At 41.5% G+C, this 24,642-nt stretch overlaps 1 protein-coding gene across 1 annotated transcript in view; it reads right to left on the bottom strand.

Moving 5' to 3' along the window:
* LOC124616259 overlaps positions 1 to 24,642 on the bottom strand; it is a 932,810-nt gene that overhangs the window by 458,307 nt on the left and 449,861 nt on the right. The gene's annotated exons all lie outside the window — the stretch shown is intronic.

The following is a 24,642-nucleotide window of genomic DNA, read 5'->3' as shown; positions in this document are numbered from 1 at the left end:
GTGTCACACTCTGAAATCTACCGAGTTTTCAGGGCTGTGGTAGCCATCCGTCTTCTTGATCGCTAGACCGTGAGATTTTTACATTTGTTTCGTGGCCGCGATCGATTCACATGTGCCGCCTCCATGTCTCATCTACGCCGCACACATCTCGCCAGCTGCAAGTTATATCACCGCACGAAGTAATAAGGGTAACGTACTGCCGCCGCGGCATTGACTGGGCGTGCAGACCTCAATCGCCACTTGCTCTCAGCTGCACCTACGTAGAGAAACTTCGGTAGATTCGATCAATTAAAGTATGCTCAGCGTCAGATCAATTCAGTTTGCGTTATCCACATTTTTAGGGCCAGAGTACTTGACTCACCACCTAATTAAACTGTCTTTGCCAACCAGGATCCACCCAGTGGAGTAGTAAATAACCCATTAGTTGTTAAGGTATTCAATCTATAAATTGTTTAGTATAATTTACGTTGTGTTTGAAAAAAAATAAATGTGGTTAGCACACTAAATTTTGCCAACATTCTCAATCAGTTGTATTGTCCCACTTGAGTAGCCTTTCAAGCTCAGTCATGTGGACTGTTTCTGTGGCGTCATCTCGGCAGTCAAGTGTGCAGTAAATTGTTGCATGAAGGGGCTGAAACTGTACCGTATTACTTGTTAAGGTACACATTGGCCGAAATACGCGCCCAATTTGACGAGGACGTAACCAAAAAATAGCACTGTAAGAGGTCATGCTGAAAAGTAATGCCTCCAAATTTCTTGTCTGAAAACAAATGTTATTAACGTTATACATCTATGTTCTTCACGTCTATATTTCTCAACATGGTCACCCCAGAGACGAACACAATCCACCGAACGAGAGACCAGTTTGTTAATACGGTCACTGTAGCATGGTGGACTTTGTTACCGGAACGGCAACCTCACCACTGCCTGCACCACTTCGTCACAATCAGAGTAAAGTAAAGTCCACGAAGATATTCTCTAAGTTTTGGGAACAGCTGGAAACGGGTTTTGATGTTTCTGAGCAACTCTCATACAATATTTTAAAATGAACACACCGTCATTTGACTGTATTGTTGTTTATTAAGTTACGACCAAGGTTTCGGTCCTTTACGCCGTTTTCATGTGATTGAGTTTATGTCATTAACATATGCTGAAAGACATGAAGCTCAAAATGGGGAAATATAGCTCGATTTTTATTGAACTGAAATATCTGTTGTAAATGAGTAGCGTACCAGAAGTTCTATTGAAATAATATTCCATAAAACAACGGTTACGTGTAAAATTCTCCTTATGAACACCGGTTCAACGGCACCTAGTTATTGTATGGGTCCTATCGTACATGACTCAATGACTAGGAGTACTAATTTGGTTCATAAAAGGACCTGAAGATGACGCAAATGTAGCGTTGAAACTAGTCGTCTGAATAATAAATGCTTTAAAAATGTGGCTGCGGTGTTCCACATCCATTACTTATATTGTCAGCCGCTGTCCCACGCCCACAAGAATGATGGACGTTCATAAGCGAAAACGTACCTTTGGTTGACAAACCATAACCTACTAGGTCTTATTATCGTCTCATGATATCAAATTTAGTGAGACAATTCTACATCTACTTCTATGCCCATACTCTGCAAACCACTGTGTAGTGCATAGGAGGGGGCACGTCCCCAGGTATTTGTATCAGTTGACCGTTTCCAACGGTGACTCACTGGTATTATAGTCACAATATACTACGTTTCTTCTTTCTGTGAAATGCACAATTTTACATTTGTGGAGATTAACAGCAATTTGTCAATCTTTGCACCATTTTGAAATCTTATGAAGGTCTGACTGAATATTTATACAGCTTCTTTCAGACTTTGCCACATTACAGATAACTGTATTATCTGCGAAAAGTCTGAGGTTACTATTTAACATGTCCACAGGGTCATTAATATACATACAACAGAAACAGCAAGGCACCGGACACATTTCTCTGGGGCATACCCGATGTTACTTCTACATCTGTCCATGACTGTTCATCCAAGATAACCTGCTGCCTCCTCTTTACGAGATAATCCTCAGTCGTCACAAATACCGCTTGATACGCGATACGATTGTAGTTATGATAATAAACGTAGGTGTGGTATTGAGTCAAATGCTTTTCGAAAATCGAGAATAACTACACCTATGTGATTGCCTTGATCCATGGCTCTCAGTATGTCATGCGAGAAAAACAGGAGCTGGGATTCAAATGATCGACATTTACGAAATCTCTGCTGGCAGGCAAGGAGGAGATCCGTTCGACATAACTCATTGCGTTTGAGCTCAGAATATGTTTTAAGATGTTATAAGATGAAGAAAGGATGTTAAAGACAATTGGTGGTAATTCTGTGGATCACTTCTAGTAGTCTATTTTTAGACGGTTGTGACCTGAGATTTTTTTCTAACTACTGGGCAGAGTTTCTGTTCCAGGGCTCTACGAGAGATCATAGTTAACAGAGGGGCAAACTCAGACGCAAATTGGGTATAGAAACTGATAGGGCTTTATTCGGTTACAAGGGTTTCAGCTGTTCTTCAACACCACTGACAGTAATATCTATTTCATTCGTCTTTTCAGCGGTACGAGAATGATATTCGGGGCAATACTTCCGAATCTTCCTTTGTAAATGAACATTTGAATAAAGAGATAAAAATTGCATCTTTGGCTTTCCTACCCTGTATTTCCCCTCTGATCCGTGAGTGCCAGGACACTAACTTTGGTGCCACTAACAGCCTTTACCTATGACCAGAATTTTATGAAAAACCTTCCGACAATATTGTTCCACGGTAATTACTGAAGGCTTCACGCGCTGTGTGCTCTTGACAGCCGAGCGAGTTTCATTCAGCATATCTCTGTCTATAGGCCTATGCTAGCTATAACCCTTTGCGGCAGTCTCTGTTTCTTTACAGTGGCCGCATATTATGGAGGATCCGTCCTATCATGAACTGCTCTACTGGGTACGTATCTATCCACCGCACACTCAACCGTTCTTTTAAACTTGATCCATCGTTCCTCTACATGCTCATGTGTTGAGATAAATGTTCAGAGCTCCTCGCTGAAGCATGACGCTATTGCTTCTTTATCTAGTTGCTGAACAACAAATTTTTCGACTTTTTTCCACATTATTTACTTCAGTATGTTATTTTCGAAAACATAAACTATCTCTTCATACTTTATGTCTTAAACGTTCGTTTCGCATAACAGAGCTAACTAGGAAAGAAATATGTGCTTGGTACAAAGGTTTTGTTTTTCCACTAAGATGACACACACACACACACACACACACACACACACACACACACACACGCACACACAAAGTGTATCTTTCTCTCCTTTCAATTTGTAGGGCAAAGTTTGTCTTTCAGCGTGCTCCTATCTGCCGATACTGAATCCTTACATGAGTTTTGGCGTTACAAATTGTTTCACTGATTACAAAGAGTTTGAAAGATTTGTAGTCATATTATTTAATTTCATGTCCGTGGCTCGTGGTCTTGCGGTAGTGTTCTCGCTTCCCGCCCACGGGGACCCGGGTTCGATTCCCAGCGGGGTCAGGGATTTTCTCTGCCTCGAGATGACTGGGTGTTGTGTGTGTCTTTCATCATCATTTCATCCTCATTCACTTGCAAGTCGCCGTAGTGGCGTTAAAGAACTTGTGGAGCGGCGGGCGAACCGCCCCGCGAGGGGTTCCCGGCCACCAATGCCGTACGCTCATTATTATTATTATTTAATTTCATGGAAATACGCCACTCCTCTGTCCCCGCTGTCGACAAGTTTTCAATGACATCACCTCAATTCAAGGTGCGAGACTGTATTTCATAAATACTGTGTACGGCCTGTTACGTAAATTCGGAGTATTTTTAGTATTCTGAACTGCGTTCTCTCATTCTTCCATAATTGGATTGCTGGACCAGTCGGCAGAATGACGCAGTGCTTTTATCAGAAGGCAAGTCGCATCTGTACATACCGCCTTTCATGGAAGTACGCCAGGCACCAGTGCTGCGGTCAGTCATTCCAGATAAGAGACGCGGTCAAAGGCCAACCAAACTCCTCGCTGCTCCAGCTTTGCAACTGAGAGTCCAGCATATGCTACGAGGTACGATGAGGTTTGAAATGCAGTGAAGGGAAGAAGGGACGACAATTCTTCATCAGAGTACAAGGCTACGATAAATGACACGAATTCACAGATTTTCTGAAGCTGAATTATTTGACATACCGTCAGAGGGACTTGCACACACATAGAAAAACTCAAAAAGCAATGTTGAATGTATTACAAATGCTCCATACGTGCCACCTTACTGATTCTGCAGATATCAAGTCGATAATCAAGTTCTTCCCACATTCGGTGCAGCTTGTCCCTATAAATCGGCTCAAAAGCACTGTCGACACGAGCTCGCAGTTCTGGTCGATTTATTTGTAGAGAAGGCGTAAATTCTGAATTTTTCACATAAACATACACAAAAAATCAAATGCAGAATGGTCGAGAAAGTGTGGAGGTCATGACATGAAATGCTGATCATCATCCCCACCTTGAACGATCTATCGGTTTCTCAATCTCCTATTTAATAATTCACTAACATCATGGTAGATATGGTGTGGAGCTCCATGCTGTTAGCATATGAAAACCATACTGTCGGTCTCCAGTTGTGGCATGTGTCAATTTTCCATTACGTCCAGGTATACGTGTCCCGTAATAGTCTTTTAGCAGAAGAAAAAGGGACCGTACACTTTAAACTGCGAGACTTCATACAACACGTAACTTTTGATGGATCTCGAAAGTGCTGCACGATAATGTACAGGTTGTCTGTCCCCCAGATCTGCACACTGTTCAAATGGTTCAAATGGCTCTAAGCACTATGGGACTTAACTTCTGAGGTCATCAGTCTCCTAGAACTTAGAACTACTTAAACCTAACTAACCTCAGGACATCACAGACATCCATGCCCGAGGCAGGATTCGAATCTGCGACTGTAGAGGTCGCGCGGTTCCCGACTGTAGCACCTTGAACCGCTCGGCCACAACGGCCGGCTCAAACACTGTGCCTGTCTTCTGTGCCATTCACAGTAAATGTTGCTTCACCAACGAAGATGGGTTTCTCACAAAACTTATCCTCTTCCATAATCTGTCGCAACTGTGCCGCAAATTCAAAACATCCGACTGTGTCATCGGGAGTCAGGGCTTGTAGCAATTACAAACGGTAACGCTTCAGCTTCAATCGCTTCCATAAAATGTTCCAAACGGTCGGTTGTGGTATGTTCAGCTCTCTATTTTCCCTGTTTGTCAACTTCTGTTGGCTACGTGCGAAATTTGCCCGCATGCAGTCAAGCGTTTCTTCACCCATTTCAGGCTGATCCGTTGATTTCCCCTTCTAGAAGCATCCTGAAAGTTTAAACTGCACAAAGCATCAACGAATGTAGTTGGCATTTGGTGGATCTTTTTGAAACTCTGTTCTAAAGTGTGGTTGCGCTGTTACGGCAGACTCATGTGAATGCATTTCATACACTACATATGCTTTCTCGGGGCCTGTCGCCATCTAGTCGAACTGCTCAATGCTGCGCTCTCGTGACAGAAATCTGAAGTACGGCTGCAGCAATACAAAACTGTAAGTTTTCCAGTATGAGTGACAATATGTCAATTAATGTAGCTACAGCGAATTTATAACAACCTTGTTCGTTGTACAGCCGGCCGAAGTGGCCGTGCGGTTCTGGGCTCTGCAGTCTGGAACCGCGAGACCGCTACGATCGCAGGTTCGAATCCTGCTTCGGGCATGGATGTGTGTGATGTCCTTAGGTTAGTAAGGTTTAACTAGTTCTAAGTTCTAGGGGACTAATGATCTCAGAAGTTGAGTCCCATAGCGCTCAGAGCCATTTGAACCATTCTTTGTACATCGTCCTTCTAACATACTACAGACATTTGTGTAGCTGTAGTTCACGGTATCCGTGGTTGGTGGGCTCCGTTAGACCGTTGTTACAAAGTGAACATAATAGACTAAAGAATAACTTGCCACCCACCCCCTCTCATCTCCCAGAATAATCACACTAATACCACATACAACGACCCTTAACTTCAACAATGGTCTCAGTACGGTGAGGAATGCAGTCATAATTTTTTTCAGGAAGGAAGGAAGATTATGGCTTAACGTCTGGTCGACATCGAGGTCACCAAAGACGGATCACAAGACAGTAATGTTTGAAGGATGGCAAAGAAAACCGGTCGTGCCCTTTCCAGTGAACCATCGCGGCACTTAGCTGGAGAGACTCAGGAAAATAACGGAAAACCTAAATCTGGATGACCGGACGCGATTTTATCAGTCTCCTCACGCATGCGAACCCAGTGTGCGAACCACTGCGCCACCTATATTAGTTCGTTTCTTCAGCTACGCCATATGTAGCAGAGATGTTGGTGCTGCTTTCAACCGCTGTTCTAAGTAGCCTCATATTCATTATAAGGGATGAAAATCACGTAATTTAGTCAGCTGGTCGGTGTGTGGATGAGTGTCTGAATGTTCGACAACCCTGGGACGTACACTATGCATACAGCTCTGTGAACACGGCTTTTGTGATCTTGGAGGGCGGGAGTGTCCACAGAATTATCACAACGAAAATGTAGAAGAAACGGCGCTACTTAGTCTCAGAAAATGTTGAAATAAAAATCATGGTTCATGTTTACAATAAAGTGAATAAATGCGGCAAGCGCGTGAGGCGTCATTGGGCCTTCGCGTCACTCCATGATTTATGTCAGAGATCATTTAAATTGCATCTATATTGCTCAAAAGACAGTAGTGTGTGTTTCTAAGAGGGTGACTAATATTTTGTCCGTTGGGATTAATAATTCCATTTCCAAAGAACACAGATGATATAAGGCGTGAACAGAACCAGTCCATCACTTCTATAACGCTATGGTTGCAAATTACTAACACGAATTATCCACAGAAAAAATGGAAAAATTGTAGATGCCAATTTGGGGATTACCAGTTTGGGTCCTGGAGATATGTAGGAGCGAGCGAGGCAATGTTGACTCTACGATTTATCTGATTGAAATTATATCGCTTGGAAATTCTTGAATGGTTAATACTGAGGCCTGGACTCGAACGAAGACCCTTACCTTTTGTGGCAATACTTTTAACAAGTGAGTTTAGGCATGATCCGTCTACAATGGCAGCCTGTTATCATGCGTGTATGTGTTACAGGACACAGTAAATATCACACTAAAATTGTGCCATTTCTTTTCGAAAGTGAGCCGGAAATTGCACTAATATTACGTCATTTCCTTTCTAATGTGTGCTGTATGCACATAAAAAGGACAAGGACATGTTTTGTAACACTCTTTCCGTAGTATATCAAAACGAGCGTTGAGTGCTGAAATAGTGGTCAGCCAAGCTACGATAAACTCAGATAAGGGGTGCAGAAGCTTGTTTTCGACTGTGATGTGATATCCCTTCTGGCAGTATGGGTGCTGTATTGCTCACAGCACCAGGTCAGTATATATATTTGAAATTGCGTGTAGCGTATGTGCAGGAGTACAACATGAGGGGTTTTTGAGGAACTGTTGTCGTAACCGCGCCATGGCTAAGTGGTTTAATGCTCAGACTGACAATTTGTGGACGTGGGTGAGGTTCCCTCTGTTTTCAACTTTTTGTTTTGCATTTTAATTATTAGTCGGAATGTTAAACTATCATTTATAAAATTTAAATGTATTTAAACAGTTTAATTTATGTAGGTAAAGTTACTATATTCAGTTTAGTTGCCATTATTATCCTTGTAAGCCCAAAAGGTAGAGGCCACCACATTGAACACACCGTCAAAATTTTACACAAGCTACCAATGCCCAGCCACCGTCACATCCTCATTCCTCCAATACAATTACTAATTTCTAAACTTCACATAAGTTCTGTTCATATTGCTACAGTAAGAGGAAATGTATTTCAGAGTGAAGGATTACGCATATGTTAGGTTTGCAGTCCAACGTGATATACAGGAATACTCGTGTGTAGTTTGTGAAGTAGGAGTGAGATAGCCACTGGATTAAAACTATTGGGGTCAGCGATGATAGCTTGGTTGATCAAGCACTACCCGCGAAACAAAGGTTCCGCGTTCGAGTCCCAACCTGGAGCACAGTTTTAATCTCTTGTGTATCTCTTGAATTAACCACAATAACGTGATGAGACATAAACGCAAGTAAGAATATCGCGATGCAGTCTCTTTACGAACGACAGACACTAAAAGAAAGGTTTTAGAAATGTCAAGTGTTCTACTAACGTCTAGATACTGATAGACTACATTTCAGCGGGTAAATTTGCGTTGGTTTTGGTCTTGTACTATGGACCTCATTCGGTTATTTTCGCGGGTGTCGAATATCGTCTATTGTTATTAATTCTACTTACAAAATATTTAAAATAAGAAATAACAAGAATATGAGAGGCTTTCAGAGGTATCATCATAATCTCCCGTTTATGATTTGTGGATAAGTTGTTATAAAAGACAGTTTGAGTTCAGCACATCAACAGCCGTGATATATTTACACCAGGCTCGTATTCTCTCTAGTACGACTGCCGAAGTACCCTCTCATTCTCCTGAAGATGCCACAGGCGTTCCTGCTATAGCCTATGACTGAATTAGAGATGTACTAATCCAAAACTGTTGCCCGCAATTTAAGAGTACCAAAAAAAAAAAAAAAATCATAGTGTGAGTGAAGACGTAACACAAAGAATACTTAGAGAGACATAAAAGGGCGAAGGTATTAGTATTAACAGAACAAGGTCTAGATATGAAAAAAACTTGAAGTCATAAAACAGAGACTGACAGATACAGAGTCCAAGATAAAATTTTCAGGGGAACTCTCAGATGCTTTCGAAAGAAAAACGGGAGTAAGACAAGAAGATGGGCTGTCTCCATTATTTTTCAACTGGGCGCTTGAGAAAGTGATGCGAGTGTAGCGCAAACAGAAATCAATCTTTAAAATTGACCAACTAGGCAGAGGTAATTTATCTACTGATGCCTGGCATTCGCAAACAGTTCAACAATGTTAGCATGCGGCATTTCATCTACCAAAAATAAGACTGAACTCTTGAAAGAAACTGCAGAAAATGTCAGTCTCAACATATCTTTTGAAAAGACGCAGTACGTACCTGCAACAAACAAGCACCGAAATTCATGGAGACAAAATATGGGAAAATTAAAGGAGTACCAAACTTTAAACTCCTCAGTGGAATCATTCAAGAAGATGGAATCGAAACAAAAGGAAACGAAATTATATGTGAAGGTAGGATCTGTTCCCGAAAGAACAGATACTTTTGATGATCGTGCAGCTTCTCTAGAATGCAGCTTCTCTTAAATCGACACCCTAGCTGCAAACAGGCGTTGATATACATCATTGGGGACATGCTGAAAATGTGTGCCCCGACCAGGACTCGAAACCGGGATCTCACCTGGTGTCTCACGGGGAGCGTGCAAGGGATAAGTCCCTGTAGGCGCACTATCCTCTGTGCCCTCAGTGGTTCAGATGGATAGAACGTCTGCCACGTAAGCAGGAGATCCCGGGTTCGAGTCCCGATCGGGGCACACATTTGCAACAGGTCCCCAATAATGTATATCAACGCCTGTTTGCAGCTAGGGTGTCGATTTTATTTATCATTTCAAACGAAATTAGATATCAAAAGATAAAGACTTACCCAGAATATCTACAACAAGAAACGTGTCTCTCAGAACCCAAAATTGAGACATTGCAATAGTGTGAGTAAATCAGAATGCGTCTATGGATCAGAAACATTAATTTTGAACAGTGAAACAGACGTTGGAAGCATTGAGAAAATGGAAAGACAGATCGTAAGAAAAATTCTAGTTCCAGAATTAGTGGACAAATAACAGCGGCTCAGAAGCCATCAGAAAGTCAAACAACACATAAATAAATTTAGTGACATTAGGAAACGCAGGCTAACATTCTGTGGACACATCAAAAGACTGAGACCAGACAGACCAACAAAACAAAGAGCCAATTTTTTGGAGAACAGGAGCAAAGTTGAAACGAACAAAACGGAAACGGATTGGTGAGATCAAAATTGACATAAAATTGGCTCAATTATTCCATAAAATTTACAAAACCGAAAATTTTTAAGTCTAAAATTCACAAATGGCGAATTGCCCGAGAGGAAAATTCAAAGAAGAAGACTGGAACAATATGATATGAAGAGAGAGGAAGGAAGCCAACAAGAAGATAATGAAAGAAATATGGGCACAAAGAATGGCAAATGCCCTCCACATAGTACTTTGCGTAGTGTTAATGGGCTTATTCACCAATTATGATAGCAATAATAATAAAAAAGGAAGCTTGAAAGAAAAAAATTCATTCTGTCTTGTCATTCATCGTTTACAGACAGACCCACATATACATGTTTTGCCATACAACTGCCAATTTTTTTACATTTAATCATGTATCTTCCTTAAGTGCAACAATTTAACATCTTCAAACACCATAAAAAAGACAGAGAACATAATTAAGATAAACAGTTTTCAATGTGTACAATGATGTACGGCTTACGCATAACTGGAATAATTTAAAGTATCAAATGCAACGAAAGACAATGTAAATTTAATACCCATGACATAACGCTCGTCAAGTAACAAACCAGCAACTTAAAAACATTAAAATCAATATGAAACGCGGTTAACGTAATAATGTAACAAATTATTCAATATCCACACTCGAACGCTCTTTATATTCAATTGTGACTATTTAAAAGAGATCTGAACACAGTAGGGTTCACGGTAAACATAATTAACGTAGGCAGTTATTCAATACCCATACCGAAAATCTCCTTATATTCAATCGTGACAATTTAAAAATATTAAACACAATAAAGAGCACAGCAAAGATAAATATAACGACCATTACACTCTGTATTCAGAACAAAATTCTTCTTGCTTGTAACTTCAACCAGCAGCTATAGTTAATATATGTTAAATATTTTTGTTGATATCATGTATGTACAACTTCTAGGAGCTTTAAGCAACGTTGTTAATTGCAGGAAGATGGATGTAATTCCGTGATAAATTTTTGAGATCTTTTTTAAGTCCAGAAAGTGGTCACGAGAAAATTGGATGGGCAATGTGGCATACAATTCCATTGTTGCACTTACAATACCGCATTTCTCCCTGGTCAATTGACTGGAGAAAGACTTTGCTTCAGCCTCATTCTGAATAAGATGGCAGTGATGTTTTCAGGCTGCAGTTGGATTTGCGCACCTGATCCGTATGAAAAGTCCTGCACTTTCGTCATTCGAACGAGAGCGTATCGCGTATGACAGACACAGGGGAATCTTAGTTACTCAAGAATCTCAGGATTAGGCTTAAGCAATACGCAGCCTCCCTACAGATATAATGACATTTTAATTAGTCCTGATGATAGAATTTAAGTAAACAGTTATGTTTAATGTTGTGCCGACACACAGTTCTCGCTCTCGTTATTTTGTTACACTAGGAAAGAGCGATTCACTGGCAGAATGAAGTTTTCACCCTGCAGTGGGGTGTGCGCCGATATGAAGCTTCTTGGTAGATTAAAACTGTGTACTGGACCGAGACTAGAACTCGGAACTTTTGCCTTTTGCAGGCAATTGCTCTAACAACTGAGCTACTCAAACGCGATCCATCCTCAGAATTTTACTTCCGCCAGTACCTTGTTTCCTACCTTCAAGACTTCACAGAAGTTCTCCTGCGAAACTTTGGGGATGGTTGGTTGTAGTATTTCGCTACCTATTATCTAATGTAAAGCCTGTTGAAAGATTTTGGAGATTTTAAATACAGGTGGTAACGATGCTTCCTCTTTAGAAGCTTGCATTAAAATGCCCACGCCGGTGTCGCCCAAGAACAGAAAGAAACAGTAACACCTCAAAGTTATGATGGTGCTTGCATCTTGCACGATCAATAGGCAGGGGTCCAATCATTACCATTTCGCGTACAACGTGCATTGTTATGCTCACCGACTGTATTTTTGCCCGAGCTACAAGTCTAAACAAAGAAGTAAAACTATTTTTCGGTACTACTGTAAAGGTACCGATACTCTTCTCTCATTCACCTCTGCGAGTGGCTGCTCTAGATGCTACTGTTAAACGAAGAGGCCCTCAAAGTTGAGCCACAAGATGGAACAATCCCTAAAGTCCACGAGAGTTAAGAGACCATTCTAGAATATCATCAGCACGTCGAAGATACCAGCAACCAGACGGCAAATGTGAATCATGTATATGGTCTAATGTTGAAAGTGCAACAGCCAGTTTTTTTTCCCTTTTGGTTGGAGGTATTTTATAAAGGAGTGCCCCTAAGTTGGTTCTTGCACAGACAATTGCAGACGCACACCACTGATCAATAAATCTAGGAACACTAGCATCCAAAAATTATATTTTGAAAATTCGAGACAACGTTAATAATACCGTAATCGAGGAAGAACCAAAACAAGCAAAAAAGAAAAAAAAGAAAAAAAGTGCAACAAGAAGAAATGCAGCCGCAAAGGAAGTCTGTGACATAATAATTCAGCAGAGCAAAGAGAGATTTGAATTCTCCAGCCACTCACTGACCTCTAATTTACTTGAGCAGCACTTCTTACCTTCGCTGAGACATAAAGTTTCCAAAAAAATTCCTTCTGCTGTTGTGCAATCCGATCCATTCTAAAATAAACCTAAGTTAAAAGCAGGACTACAAATCATTTACCCTGGAATTGAATTCCAAGAAAGGAAAAGAGGATTACCTCTTCCGAAGTTTTTAATGGAAAATAATGTTCAAGTGACGTTATGAAGTTGTTGGAATTAGTAGCTACTATCCCAGTGAGAACGTGTGAAGCAGGGAAGTGTTTCTGCACGTTACTGCAGCTCAGAATGTTCCTTGGAAATGTAATGACTGAAGATAGGCTGTCTGCTCTTGCAATGGTATTTACTAAAAAAGAAACGATACACAGTATTTCAACGTGAGAGCTATGTACAGATTCGACAGGAATAAGGAAAGAAGGGTGGACTTTCTCTACAAATACATCTCAGCAAGAGAATCAACCCTATGAAAGTCGTCGGGCTCATTTTAAGATAATTTTAAAGCTACAAAAAGAACAGTTCAAATGTGTGTGAAATCTTAAGGGACTTAACTGTTAAGGTCATCAGTCCCTAAGCTTACACACTAGTTAACCTAAATTATCCTAAGGACAAACACACACACCCATGCCCGAGGGAGGACTCGAACCTCCGCCGGGAGCAGCCGCACAGTCCATGACTGTAGCGCCTTAAAGTTACAGAAATATTTTAAATTTTTTAGAAATGAAAGTATTTGGAAATGTAAATAGCATAAGGTAGTAAAATTAATGAACACCCTTTCATTTTAGGCACCAGTCACCACTGATTCTTGGCGATATTTGATTTCTTTTCACAGTACTTTAGTACAGTGCGACAATTCTTTTAGCTTTTTCTTTGTCTGCACTGCATATTTGTTGGTGGGATTATTTGGTAATTCTGTAATGTTTGTTGACTTCAATAAAGTTTTTGACTTTATTTACGTACGCATTGTGGTTTAACATAATTATACAATTGCCCTTATCACACTGCAATCATATTCTGTTGTTGTTCATTCTTTTATGGTTTATTTCAGTCAGGGTAATGTGTTCTCATTTCGTTTCGTGAGCGTACTTTTCTGTTTTGTTGTTCTTTTTGTATACTGTGAACAAATTTAAGTTTTAATACATTCTGCATTTTCTTGGCAGCTTTACCATGTTTGTAGCTATATGATTTTTGATGGATTTATTATGCAATTGTGGTTCGATATTGTCTTTGAGTCCTTTCCCTAACAGATATATTTCATTTTCTGTGAATTCTATGTTCGTGAGATTTTTGTTAGTGCTTGTAGAATTGAAATGGTGATGAGCTTTCTTTTTGTTTGGTGTTGTACGTAGATTAGGTTATTAATTTTCTTTGAATGAGTGACTCGTATTTTTCGATTAGAGTGCCATATATATATTTCTATAAAAGTAGCTATATAATCATACGTTAAAAAAGTAACACTTTTACTTAGCCGTAGGTGTGCTATACAGGGTGTCCCATTTATCTTGACCACCCTAAATAACTGTTTGTTCAGATGCAAATTACAAAATGTTTCAAGCAGATGTTTTTTAGCCGTCAGGGGGACATCAATCAGCAGGATTGCCTTCGTTGTAGCTTTGTTTTTTTACAAAGATACGAACAACGGTATGACTTTTTTAAATGGCTCCCCGTATTTTTTATTCGGGAATGCATTTCCTCCCGTAAAGACCTATTCAAAAATGTATCACGGTGTACCATTCACTGAAACACAACGTTATTAATTGCATAAAACAACACTGACGTTGACGTTCCCAGCGCTTAATGTACGTACTCGGGGTAATGGAACACATCCACGTGCTGACGTTGACAGAGAACAAATACAAACATAAGTAGAATGCACATAACATGTCCTACCAATCGATCCCTTCTTCTAGTCACGTTGCGCCACAAATTCCTCTTCTCCCCAATTCTATTCATTACCTCCTCATTACCTACGTGATCTACCCATCTACTCTTCAGCATTCTTTTGTGACACCACATTTCGAAAGTTTCTATTTCATTCTTGTCTAAACGATTTATCGCCCATACATGGCTACACTCCATACAAATACTTTCCGAAAAGACTTCCTGACACTTCAATCTATACTTGATGTCAACAAATTTCTCTTCTTCAGAAGCGCTTTCCTTACCATGGCGAGTCTACATTTTATATCCTCTCTACTTCGACCATCATTATTTATTTTGCTCCCCAAACACCAAAACTAATCTATTACTTTAAGTATCTCATTTCCTAATCTAATTCTCTCAGCGTCACCTGATTTAATTCGACTACATTCCATTATCCTCGTTTCGCTTTTGTTGGTGTTCATCTTATATGCTCCTTTCAAGACACTGTCCATTTCGTTCAACAGCTCTTCCAGGTCCTTTGCTGTCTCTGACAGAATTACGTTATCGGCAAACCTTAAAGCTTTTTTTTCATAGGTTTTAATTCCGACTCCAAATTTTTCTCTTGTTTCCTTAACTATTTGCTGTATTAGACTTATGTTAGGAATACGTTTCGTAAATGCACACGAAATAATAAAAAAAAATCCTCTGCCCACTATAGGACTTAACATCTGAGGTCATCAGTCCCCTAGAACTTAGAACTACTTAAACCTAACTAACCTAAGGACATCGCACACATCCATGCCCGAGGCAGGATTTGAACCTGCGACCGTAGCGGTCGTGCGGTTCCAGACTGAAGCGCCTAGAGCCGCTCGGCCACACCGGCCGGCGTACACGAAAATAACAGCTCACTCATGCTTGTGCTAGCAAAATAGCTTTGTACTGCGCAGAACACGAGTTGTACATGGAGACCCTGAATGTTTTGCAGTCCAGGTAAGATAACGCAGGTCTTGATATTAAATCCACACATAGTTAAATAACAATTAATTCAGTATTGCGCGAACTTTCGCTGTGGCTTGCTGGATAACTGACAATAACAAGGGGGATCCTAGAACTATTTAGTCTCATATCGCATTTCTTGATTAATTCTTCCAATAATAAACAATAGGAAAATCATAGATCTAAGGACAGACAAACAAAATCACTATTTAAAAACGAGTTTTACCTGTATGGCTATCGTAGGCCTTCAAATTGTTAAGAGCTATATTTTATTTCTGTATTTACAGTTATGTAGTAAATTTTATATTCTGAGAAATGAATTTAATAATATTTGAAAGTTTTACTTCAGAATAAAATTGCAATTAAATATTCTTTTGTTACAGATTGAACTTAGAAACTTTAACTACCACATGGACCACTTCACTTAAAAGACTATCTGCAAAACCAGATCCTATTAGTCCACGAAATTGCCAATTCTTTTCATTATTGTAACTAATCATTTAAGAACTTTCACGTTGTACTCAAAGAAAAGTAACAAGATCCTATCGGGGTGAATGACTATGTATAAATCACGTTTCCTGATTTAAGGTTACTACTCGTCACTTATTATTTGAACACTTCAGCAAACATTGGTCCACGCATGCATTTACACTATTAAATGTTACTTTGCCTGAAGATGGATACAGTGACGATATTCGGTGGCGGTAGAGCAAAGTCACATGTTGCAGTCCTGGCTCTTGATACAATATGCTCAGCAAAATATCTTCTTGGCGTCGTAAATTCAGAATTTACAGCAGTGCAATAAATTCCACGATTCACTGGCTAGTAACGGTTCACAGCTGGGACATGATTACTTCACTTTTCCAGAAGTCTTTGCCTCATTGATCACTCGGAAGGCTGACTCGTCGAATGGTAGGCACTGACTATCTTGCCGCAAACACTTCTCGTGCCGACTCGCGCCCTTCCACCTTCACTATTTCCGCCTAAGCCCCTTTGTTGCGGAGGGACTTTTCCGTAACTTTTCTACCATATATAATTCTACAATTCCTAAGCATAAACCAATTGCATATTATAATTTAGTAATTAAAATGTCATAGCTTCAGATAACACGTTTACAAAATATTTCCAAATTATGTCCCACTGCAGAATATGAAAAAAATAATGATATACATCTCAAGTCAAATAAGCTACATAATAATAGCAATCGTCAACGACATTAACACTGTTTATAAACTTGGCGAAGGACACTTGAAACGTGTCATCACAGACAACTCTATTGTGATTTAGAAACAAGATGTTTACTTTGTAAGTTCCAAGGAGACATAGGATTAGATGTAACTGGGCACACCACAGGAAGACAGCCGTTTCATATGCATAAATTATTATTTTATTAAAAAAAGCTATGAGTAGAAGACTGACAAACGAAGTATATATTCCCTCATATTAGGTTACCTTTTCTTCACGTGATGGTTATAGTACTTGCTGGAATGTAATGAACAACCGTAATATCTATTTGTAACTTTCATTAAATGCTTTTGCATTGCTATTATAGGCTGAAGATGAGGTTTGCATCTGGAAAAATGTTGCTTTAATAAATTATTAAAGTTAATCAACGAAATTTTGTAACTGGTAGCGGTCCCTGAAAAACCTTTTCACATTTATGATGCATTGTCAGTCGATTAACAGCAGTATGTTTTTAAATTGATAACAGAGCTTGATGACTGGCCAGTAACAACAACACTGCACACACAAAAGACTGCACGCGCTATTTCTGTTAAGTAATTTAGATTAATCCAAAGAGCCAAGATCGTGGATGAAAACCGCGTTGAACTGACAGAATGAGCCAAACGATATGATCACAGGGCAGAAAATCTAGTTACATCGAGTCTACCACACACTAAAAATAGGATTAACTATGCTTTTCTGTTAGTTACCTCCACCTGCTTGGTAAATCTCGCGAGACAATTATGAAGGGAAGATCAGAGAAATTCGGGGTCATACTTAGGCTTACCATCAGCAGATCTGTCCGCGCACCAATCGCGAATGCAACTAGAAAAGTGTCTGGGAGGAATGATAGTGGTGCCCGAAGAGCCGTCAGTGAATACAGACACAGATGTGAAATATAGACTCCTATCGAGAAAGTTAGAGCGACCGAGTGACTGCGATGAAGAGTGCAGTAGTGCAGAATTTTTCTCTCTAGTCAGTAACTACATTGAGAATATATATTTTATTTTAGAGTGAAATGTAAAGAGTCACCGAAACTTCGTGATATACGTTGTCCAGTCACAGTAATCTAATCATCTGTCGAGAGCCTGAATAATCAGCTGCGAGACGTGCAGGAAAAGTGTCAGTGAGGTTCTCGAAGGTGATGTCCAGGACGTGAAGCCATGACGACTCCAGGACCTTGGCCAGCCGAGCTGGGTTTCTCGGTTGAGGATGCATGGAACGTACAGTCCGATCGAGGTGGTCCCACGAATTCTCGGTTGGGCTTAAATCCGAGAGGAGATTAATGGCCAGATGAGTACGGTGAAATCAGCCTGGTGCTTCGAACCACGTGAGCTGAGTGACACGTTACACTGTCCTGCCGGTAGGTGCCATTGTAAGGAGAATGTAGGGCTGAACGTGGTCCCCGAGGACAGATAAAATGATGGTGTTGATCCACTGTGCATTCCAGAATGACGAGAACACCCAGGGAATGCAGTGAAAACCTCCCCCAGATGATGAAGCTCCTTCCTCCGGCCTGGACCCTTTCAACGATTGTTTCATCGTGTCTGATTTCAGACGTTTCACGCCGTCAACGCCAACGGTCATGTTCAACGAGATTTGTCTGTAAAAGTCCTTGCCGCCACTCAGAGTACGTCCAGTTGCTGTACTGGCGTGTAAATTCCAGCCCTTGTCCTCCATGAATGGCAATAACAATTGGTGCATGAACCAGACGTCTGCTGCGGAGGCCCACCACAGCGACGACCGCTGAGCGTTTGATGAGAGACTGTTGGCAGCTCCTTGGTGCATCTGGGAGGTCAGTTGCTCAGCAGCTGAATGGTTGCATGTCTATTCGCTCTTACACATCTCCACAGTCCACAAGGCACGTGATACACCACTGGTCTTCCACGCTTGGCTCGAAAGCCAATGAACATGCCCTATAAGACGTCAGATAAATCGTTCCGTTTCCGCTTTACGACAACGACTGCGCCGTTCTCCCACCTCCCTCCCCTTCCCCCTAAACGACACGCTTTATATACCCTCCAGTGCTAGTGTCACCATCTGCAGTCCTTGAGTGGTTATTGCACGTTGACGTCGTATGTTGTTGATGGTCACATTAGCGTGACTGGACCGTGTAGTAATACAGGATGTTTCAAAAAGAATATACATGTTTCAAATGCATATATTTATTAAATTTTAAGACATACGAATATGATACTTTACATACATATTTACGAACCTCTCAAGTTCAGATACTGATGTTCAATATGTCCTCCATCAGTGACATCAACAATATATCGATACTCAAATTCCTCCCATACTCGGGCAAGAACGTCCTTCATTACTGCTGTTATGGCAGTACATCTACATCTACATTGATACTCCGCAAGCCACCCAACGGTGTGTGGCGGAGGGCACTTTACGTGCCACTGTCATTACCTCCCTTTCCTGTTCCAGTCGCGTATGGTTCGCGGGAAGAACGACTGTCTGAAAGCCTCCGTGCGCGCTCTAATCTCTCTAATTTTACATTCGTGATCGCCTCGGGAAGTATAAGTAGGGGGAAGCAATATATTCGATACCTCATCCAGAAACGCACCCTCTCGAAACCTGGCGAGCAAGCTACACCGCGATGCAGAGTGCCTCTCTTGCAGAGTCTGCCACTTGAGTTTATTAAACATCTCCGTAACGCTATCACGGTTACCAAATAACCCAGTGACGAAACGCGCCGCTCTTCTTTGGATCTTCTCTATCTCCTCCGTCAACCCGACCTGGTACGGATCCCACACTGATGAGCAATACTCAAGTATAGGTCGAACGAGTGTTTTGTAAGCCACCTCCTTTGTTGATGGACTACATTTTCTAAGGACTCTCCCAATGAATCTCAACCTGGTACCCGCCTTACCAACAATTAGTTTTATATGATCATTCCACTTCAAATCGTTCCGTACGCATACTCCCAGATATTTTACAGAAGTAACTGCTACCAGTGTTTGTTCCGCTATCATATAATCATACAATAAAGGATCCTTCTTTCTATGTATTCGCAATACATTACATTTGTCTATGTTAAGGGTCAGTTGGCACTCCCTGCACCAAGTGCCTATCCGCTGCAGATCTTCCTGTATTTCGCTACAATTTTCTAATGCAGCAACTTCTCTGTATACTACAGCATCATCCGCGAAAAGCCGCATGGAACTTCCGACACTATCTACTAAGTCATTTATATATATTGTGAAAAGCAATGGTCCCATAACACTCCCCTGTGGCACGCCAGAGGTTACTTTAACGTCTGTAGACGTCTCTCCATTGATAACAACATGCTGTGTTCTGTTTGCTAAAAACTCTTCAATCCAGCCACACAGCTGGTCTGATATTCCGTAGGCTCTTACTTTGTTTATCAGGCGACAGTGCGGAACTGTATCGAACGCCTTCCGAGAGTCAAGGAAAATAGCATCTACCTGGGAGCCTGTATCTAATATTTTCTGGGTCTCATGAACAAATAAGGCGAGTTGGGTCTCACACGATCGCTGTTTCCGGAATCCATGTTGATTCCTACATAGTAGATTCTGGGTTTCCAGAAATGACATGATACGCGAGCAAAAAACATGTTCTAAAATTCTACAAGAGATCGACGTAAGAGATATAGGTCTATAGTTTTGCGCATCTGCTCGACGACCCTTCTTGAAGACTGGGACTATCTGTGCTCTTTTCCAATCATTTGGAACCCTCCGTTCCTCTAGAGACTTGCGGTACACGGCTGTTAGAAGGGGGGGCAAGTTCTTTCGCGTACTCTGTGTAGAATCGAATTGGTATCCCGTCAGGTCGAGTGGACTTTCCTCTATTGAGTGATTCCAGTTGCTTTTCTATTCCTTGGACACTTATTTCGATGTCAGCCATTTTTTCGTTTGTGCGAGGATTTAGAGAAGGAACTGCAGTGCGGTCTTCCTCTGTGAAACAGCTTTGGAAAAAGGTGTTTAGTATTTCAGCTTTACGCGTGTCATCCTCTGTTTCAATGCCATCATCACCCCGTAGTGTCTGGATATGCTGTTTCGAGCCACTTACTGATTTAACGTAAGACCAGAACTTCCTAGGATTTTCTGTCAAGTCGGTACATAGAATTTTACTTTCGAATTCAATGAACGCTTCACGCATAGCCCTCCTTACGCTAACTTTGACATCGTTTAGCTTCAGTTTGTCTGAGAGGTTTTGGCTGCGTTTAAACTTGGAGTGGAGCTCTCTTTGCTTTCGCAGTAGTTTCCTAACTTTGTTGTTGTACCACGGTGGGTTTTTCCCGTCCCTCACAGTTTTACTCGGCACGTACCTGTCTAAAACGCATTTTACGATTGCCTTGAACTTTTTCCATAAACACTCAACATTGTCAGTGTCGGAACAGAAATTTTCGTTTTGATCTGTTAGGTAGTCTGAAATCTGCCTTCTATTACTCTTGCTAAACAGATAAACCTTCCTCCCATTTTTTTATATTCCTATTAACTTCCATATTCAGGGATGCGGCAACGGCCTTATGATCACTGATTCCCTGTTCTGTACATACAGATTCGAAAAGTTCGGGTCTGTTTGTTATCAGTAGGTCCAATATGTTATCTCCACGAGTCGGTTCTCTGTTTAATTGCTCGAGGTAATTTTCGGATAGTGCACTCAGTATAATGTCACTCGATGCTCTGTCCCTACCACCCGTCCTAAACATCTGAGTGTCCCAGTCTATATCTGGTAAATTGAAATCTCCACCTAAGACTATAACATGCTGAGAAAATTTATGTGAAATGTATTCCAAATTTTCTCTCAGTTGTTCTGCCACTAATGCTGCTGAGTCGGGAGGTCGGTAAAAGGAGCCAATTATTAACCTAGTTCGGTTGTTTAGTGTAACCTCCACCCATAATAATTCACAGGAACTATCCACTTCTACTTCACTACAGGATAAACTACTACTAACAGCGATGAACACTCCACCACCGGTTGCATGCAATCTATCCTTTCTAAACACCGTGTGTACCTTTGTAAAAATTTCGGCAGAATTTATCTCTGGCTTAAGCCAGCTTTCTGTACCTTCAACTCTTCCAGGTCCTGTGGGAGTTCCTTTTGCTAGTGTCTTGTCCCGCGGTTACGCAGGGTCGGCATGGTTAGAACGGATTTGGCAAGGTTAATTTTAAGGGGTGGCCAGAGGCTCTTCCTGTCGCCACCCTGTACCCCCCGGGACGGAATTAGTGTACACCAGCTGTCTGCGTCTAGTATAATCCATGGAATAGTGCGAACAGGTTCAGATGTCTGCGTGTCGTATAACTCTGGCGGAACGCGGAGACATCTACATCTACATTTATACTCCGCAAGCCACTCAACGGTATGTGGCGGAGGGCACTTTACGTGCCACTGTCATTACCTCAATTTTCTGTTCCAGTCGCGTATGGTTCGCGGGAAGAACGACAGTCTGAAAGCCTCCGTACGCGCTCCAATCTCTCTAATTTTACATTCGTGATCTCCTCGGGAGGTATAAGTAGGGGGAAGCAATATATTAGATACCCCATCCAGAAACGCACCCTCTCGAAACCTGGCGAGCAAGCTACACCGCGATGCAGAGCGCCTCTCTTACAGAGTCTGCCACTTGAGTTTGCTAAACATCTCCGTAACGCTATCACGGTTACCAAATAACCCTGTGACGAAACGCGCCGCTCTTCTTTGGATCTTCTCTATCTCCTCCGTCAACCCGATCTGGTACGGATCCCACACTGATGAGCAATACTCAAGTATAGGTCGAACGAGTGTTTTGTAAGCCACCTCCTTTGCTGATGGACTACATTTTCTAAGGACTCTCCCAATGAATCTCAACCTGGCACCCGCCTTACCAACAATTAATTTTATATGATCATTCCACTTCAAATCGTTCCGCATGCATACTCCCAGATATTTTACAGAAGTAACTGCTACCAGTGTTTGTTCCGCTATCATACGATCATACAATAATGGATCCTTCTTTCTATGTATTCGCAATACATTACATTTGTCCATGTTAAGGGTCAGTTGGCACTCCCTGCACCAAGTGCCTATCCGCTGCAGATTTTCCTGCATTTCGCTACAATTTTCTAATGCTGCAACTTTTCTGTATACTACAGCATCATCCGCGAAAAGCCGCATGGAACTTCCGACACTATCTACTAGGCCATTTATATATATTGTGAAAAGTAATGGTCCCATAACACTCCCCTATGGCACGCCAGAGGTTACTTTAACAACATGCTGTGTTCTGTTTGCTAAAAACTCTTCAATCCAGCCACACAGCTGGTCTGATATTCCGTAGGCTCTTACTTTGTTTATCAGGCGACAGTGCGGAACTGTATCGAACGCCTTCCGAGAGTCAAGGAAAATAGCATCTACCTGGGAGCCTGTATCTAATATTTTCTGGGTCTCATGAACAAATAAAGCGAGTTGGGTCTCACACGATCGCTGTTTCCGGAATCCATGTTGATTCCTACAGAGTAGATTCTGGGTTTCCAAAAACGACATGATACGCGAGCAAAAAATATGATCTAAAATTCTACAACAGATCGACGTCAGAGATATAGGTCTATAGTTTTGCGCATCTGCTCGACGACCCTTCTTGAAGACTGGGACTACGTGTGCTCTTTTCCAATCATTTGGAACCTTCCGTTCCTCTAGAGACTTGCGGTACACGGCTGTTAGAAGGGGGGCAAGTTCTTTCGCGTACTCTGTGTAGAATCGAATTGGTATCCCGTCAGGTCGAGTGGACTTTCCTCTGTTGAGTGATTCCAGTTGCTTCTCTATTCCTTGGACACTTATTTTGATGTCAGCCATTTTTTCGTTTGTACGAGGATTTAGAGAAGGAACTGCAGTGCGGTCTTCCTCTGTGAAACAGCTTTGGAAAAAGGTGTTTAGTATTTCAGCTTTACGCGTGTCATCCTCTGTTTCAATGCCATCATCATCCCGGAGTGTCTGGATATGCTGTTTCGAGCCACTTACTGATTTAACGTAATACCAGAACTTCCTAGGATTTTCTGTCAAGTCGGTACATGGAATTTTACTTTCAAATTCACTGAACGCTTCACGCATAGCCCTCCTTACGCTAACTTTGACATCGTTTAGCTTCTGTTTGCCTGAGAGGTTTTAGCTGCGTTTACACTTGGAGTGAAACTCTCTTTGCTTTCGCAGTAGTTTCCTAACTTTGTTGTTGAGCCACGGTGGGTTTTTCCCGTCCCTCACAGTTTTATTCGGCACGTACCTGTCTAAAACGCATTTTACGATTGCCTTGAACTTTTTCCATAAACACTCAACATTGTGAGTGTCGGAACAAAAATTTTCGTTTTGATCTGTTAGGTAGTCTGAAATCTGCCTTCTATTACTCTTGCTAAACAGATAATCCTTCCTCCCTTTTTTTATATTCCTATACCAGCCCGGTATTCACCTATGGGATGTTGAAAACTGCCTGAAAACCACATCCAGTCTGGCCGGCACACCAGCCGATGTCGGTAATCCGCTGGGCCGATTCGATCCGGGCCAGCGTGCCTACCAGAGTCCGGGAAGCACCGCATTAGCGCTCTCGGCTAACATGGCAGGTACTTCCATGTTCTGTAGGAGTGGTGGTATGTAAACGTTGTCTTTAACGAAACCCCACAGGAAGAAGTCAGAGGGTGTTCAATCCGGCGACCAGCTCCTTGAGGAACAATCCAACCGTTCTGTAGAGTTTCATTCAGATATTCACGCACTTGGCGACTCCAGTGAGGATGTGCTCCGTCTTGTTGAAAAGTGAAGTTGTCTTCGTGCACACTCGGAAACAACCAGTTTTGTAACATAGCGAGATACTGATGACCATTAACCGTGTATCCACCAAAGCAGAATGAGCCGTAGACAGATGATTGGGATACCGCACAAAACACATTGACTTTGGGCGAATCCCGTACATGTTCAATGGCTGCATGTGGGATCTGTAGGCCCCAAACACTGTGTTTGTTTACCCGACCAC

This window comes from Schistocerca americana, chromosome 5 (assembly GCF_021461395.2).
Source record: "Schistocerca americana isolate TAMUIC-IGC-003095 chromosome 5, iqSchAmer2.1, whole genome shotgun sequence".
Lineage (NCBI taxonomy): Eukaryota > Metazoa > Arthropoda > Insecta > Orthoptera > Acrididae > Schistocerca > Schistocerca americana.
This window is presented reverse-complemented; position numbering and strand designations above follow the sequence as displayed.